Source organism: Austrofundulus limnaeus, unplaced genomic scaffold, assembly GCF_001266775.1.
Source record: "Austrofundulus limnaeus strain Quisiro unplaced genomic scaffold, Austrofundulus_limnaeus-1.0 Scaffold89, whole genome shotgun sequence".
NCBI classification, from domain to species: domain Eukaryota; kingdom Metazoa; phylum Chordata; class Actinopteri; order Cyprinodontiformes; family Rivulidae; genus Austrofundulus; species Austrofundulus limnaeus.
In genome coordinates, this window is record NW_013952491.1 from 1,676,294 (window position 1) to 1,680,975 (window position 4,682).

The following is a 4,682-nucleotide window of genomic DNA, read 5'->3' on the forward strand; positions in this document are numbered from 1 at the left end:
TATATATATATATATAAAGCTAAGTTTTTTTTTTGTTCAACATGAATTTAAAACATTTCCTGTGAGTTTTAGTTACATAAAAGGTGAAGATTAGTTTATTTGCTTGTCTTCAGTGTTTTTCTTGAGGCCCAGCAGTGGCAGGAAAACAAAGTGGTGAAAAGCAGACCTGCAGGATTGGGGGATGGGACAGTTTGTGGGGAGAAAAGGCTTAAAGCAGATCGAAACTGTGGAAGCCCATTTCTGCCACTAAAACGAAAATAAAATGTGAAATTGAATGTCATAAATCTGAGCTAAAGTGTTTTAAATTAGATTCAAAGTCATAATTACAAGATTTATAATCATTGTTTTGCATTATAAGTTATTACGAAACACAAAGCCATCGTTTTATTTTATTTTTCCATAATGATGACTTTAAACTCACAATTATATGTTTGCAAATTCTTGTGGTAAAAATGGCCGCCTTTAAAACAAATAACCAAACATTTAGAGTTTACCTTTTTATTTTATTTTCCGTGACATCTTGAGTTAGAGCTAAGAAGTCTGTAAACATATAGTTTATTTTAATGTAATACTTTTATTTTATAAGTTTATTTCTGTGTATTTTGACTCAAGTTGTTTGTTTAAAGTTTGACATGAAGAAGTTTCAGGTTTTTTATTTAACTTGTTGCAGTCTCTTGGATTAACACTGGATTGTATCAGATTACAGAAGGTGTATTGTTAGCTTTATATATTAAAAAAAGGTGACCGCCTCATAATGAAACTAAAATAAAAACCTATTGAGAGATGCTAATATAAAGAGGAGACACGTGCATGATCAGTGGTATCACTTTAAGAATAATTGCTGTGAATTTGTCTCTGAAACCCAAATCTGAAATATGTTTTCTAGACTAAGATTAACCGACTTCTGGTTTACTGTCACGTAATTGGTCCAGGTTTGCACAACATGAGCCTGAGGGCAGCCCGGCGCAGGGAAACACCTGTCACATGTCAGAAAGTACACGATGACTCAGGATTCACACTTATTTTTCACACTTTAACGTTCCACTGAAAGCTCCCAGCTGCAGATAAAATCTCTGAACCTGTACGTAAACCTGACGGGTTTCTTTAAGGCACTTTGAGTTTCTATAAGTTTTCAGAGTTTGTACTTTCTGCCAACCATGTGTGATGTGTTGGTGTAGAGCTCAGGGGTAGGGACGGGTATCAGCATTCGATTCGAATTCGATTCATAAGGTTCTGAATTGATTAATCCTAATTCAATCTGCTCTTAAATAATGAAAATGGTTCAACTTTGTTTCAGAAGATTAATATCACTATTTTTTCTCTTCACTATAAACAACAGGTTTAAGGAACTAACTTTTAAGTTAAACAGTTTAATCTCGAAGGAAAACTGTCACAAGTTTAAAAGGTTTTAAACTAAAATGAATTGCAGGTGACAGTGTTGTTGGAGGAATTAATTTTTAAGGTTCTTGATGAACAAGAAGTGATGGAATAAGGCTGTAGGAGAAGAGCTGGGCTAATTAGAGCTGGGCGGTATGGCCAAAAATTTATATCACTGTATTTTCAACATTTACACCGGTTTGATGGTAGTTGACGGTATTTTTCTTTTCGTCACAGGTCAGCTGATAATAAAATGTACAAACACTGCTTATTAACTTTTTTCTTTTACTGTACCTCTGTCTGTGTCTCTGTTTCCCTCCTCTATGTGTCTTTTCTCCGCCTGGTTGGAGACAGTAGTCACGCATTTTGGTCCAGTCGTGAAGGAGGAGGGTTACGAAAAGTTTATTATCAGGTTTAATGTTTTATGTTATTTAATAAAGATTATCAGCACGACTCACCTTGCACACCAGTCAATTCCAATTCCATTACAAACTACTTTCCCCGGGCTTTTTCACAATAGAACCACGTTAAGTCTCCATCAGCATAACGTCTCCATATTAACTAACCTCGCATTAAATCTAACCGTGCACGTCACTGAAAATGTGTTTACTACATTCACCGATGGTGAAAACGGGATGTTTTTTTAAAGTCAGTCAATACAAGCAGCGGAATCGCCACCTGCCTCTGAAGCTGTTCAACAATAACATTAGCATGCTAACGCACACAGCGGTGCTGCGAGGAAAACTGTCCCCCGGGAAACAGCTCATTGGCGGCCGCGACGAAACATTCCGCACACGTTCAGGCTATTTAAACCGTTATGTCCGGTATTCAGAAAATTCATATCATGACAAAAATAAAAACCGGTATTCGGTACAAAACGGTATACCGCCCAGCACTAGGGCTAATATAAATATACTTTTCTGCCCACTCCCATGGAATGTATGAAAACTGTATATTTGAAATGCTTCAGTGAGCTTCTGTTATGTTCAATATAACTTATTAAAACTTGTTAGTTATACTTTTAATAAAACACATAATACAACTTAGGGCTGCACAATATATCAAAAAGTTATCGTCATTACAGTAATAACCTGTACAATATGCATATCGCAGCAACTGTATAAACTGCAATAAATAATTGACTCAAAAGTTAGCATTTTTACATTTTGTCATTCAGATAAAAGCTTGAAATATTTCACCAATCAAACAGAGGCCTTCATGTATTTGGTCAATTAAAAGAAATCAGGCTGGAATGGAAATGATTCATTTTTTTTTTTTTTTCTTTTCTTTTTGGGCTTTGAACCCAGAGCAGAAAGATATCAACACTACGTACATGTTTGTTCATTTATCACAAGTATTATTATCATCGCAGTATTAAACATTGTTATCACACATCACAGGTTTTCCTAAAATCGTGCAGCTGTAATATAACATTTCATCGCTGTGAATTTCATTAAGACATTTCTTAAAGTTTAAAAACAGTAATATTTGTAACAAACTGAATGATTTTGTTAGAATATCGTCTTTCACACATTTCTCCATCACAGTTTCAGTCTCATGTTTACAGGCAGATGTTTGGTTCGAGCTCCTAAAGAGCCGCTGGTCAAAGCTGTAGGAGCACAAGTCTTTACAGACAGAAGTCTCCCTGCTCTCTGTTATCTTTAAGTTCTGCTGAGAATCACCTGATAATGTCAGTGATTCTTTAGTTTCTGTTGTTTTCATCCAGACAACTTGTTATCAGAAGCTAACGTTAGCGCTGAACGTCAACTGGTTGTAAACATACGGCAAGCCAGGAGTGACAAAATATAGAAACGTGTTTCAGACAGATGCACTCAAGACGTTGTGGGGAAGAATCCATCTCAGGCCCCGTGAATCGATTTTCCCAAATTTAAATGAAATCGATCCAAGCTGGGATTATTCTGGGGCCACATGTGGCCCTTGGAAGCTTTGACCAAAGCTGAGCCTCTTAATGACACGTTTTTACATTTTGTTTAGAGTCACAGCAGAAAAGACTTGCTGGTAGTTTTCCTGTCCGTTTGTTTGCAAATATGTGATCAATACTGATGCAAAGAGGGAAACATGTTGATTAGATCATGCTAGTAGAATGTTGGCCCCTTCAATAATCCAACTTCCTGCCTTAAAGTTGGGTCTTTCTCTCAGATCCATCAGGGTTCCCTTAAAAAGAAACAACATATAAACCTGTGGTTCAGCTGTTTTTATTCAATTTAATAAAAACTATTTATAGTGTTTTTCTTGTTTACTTGAAAAAGTTGTCTTAAAGTGTAAAAATAATAGCAAATGTTAACATTTTCTACGTGTTTTTAGTTTCATAATGTCACCCCCACTGGCCGGGGAGAACCCCTTCAACAAACCTGAAGTGGCCCACGGGCCAGCAGTTGATAATCCCAGTTTAGCACGGTTTTTAAGCCAAGGAGCAGAGAAACAGCTGCAGAGCTGTGGAGAAACAGCTTCATGTTTGTTTTCATGCTGTTGTCCTGATGAATCAAAGAATCAGCGCTCGATTGATTTAGGCTTTTTCCTGTGTTCTTAACTCGAGGTAAAATACTCTGAGTTGTAATCAGCTGATTGTTGGTTCTTGTGAAAAGACATTATTTTGAAACTTGTTTGACTTCAGAACAAACGTCTTCAGAACCGTCGGGATGGATGTGTGGACATTTCTGTAATCCTGAAACTACCTGACTAATAATCTGCGTGGTTCTGGTTAATCCCTGGGATGTGGTTCTGGTTAATCCCTGGGATGTGGTTCTGGTTAATCCTGGGGATGTGACGTGTCGGAGGGGAAAAGTAAAGATTCTCAGGAGGAATACTTCTCATTCCGTCTGCTGTTTCCTGTGATTATTGTGGAGTCGGAGGCTGTTTTTTTCCAGGTCAGGAGAGGCTGAAACGTTCGATCGTTTCTGTTCCCGACTCAGATTCAACCACAGAGTTTTGTTTTTTAACGTTTCCACAGGTTGATCAGGAGGATCAGTGATGCTCTGACAGCTGGGCTCAGTTTGTCCTCAGAGGAAACTTTGTTTTTCTGTCTGAACTTCAGAAAGTCAGACTGACCCAGGCTTAGAATAGAATAGAATAGAATAGAATAGAAAGAGACTTTATTGTATTTTATTGTGATTCGCTGCTGTTTCCACCGACTGACAGGAGAAACTGAGTCTGTTTCTGTTTTTAACAACAAACTCAAACACAGGAAGCTGTTCATCAGTCTGAAAGCTTTCTTTCTTTCTTTCTTTCTTTCTTTCTTTCTTTCTTTCTTTCTTTCTTTCTTTCTTTCTTTCTTTCTTTCTTTC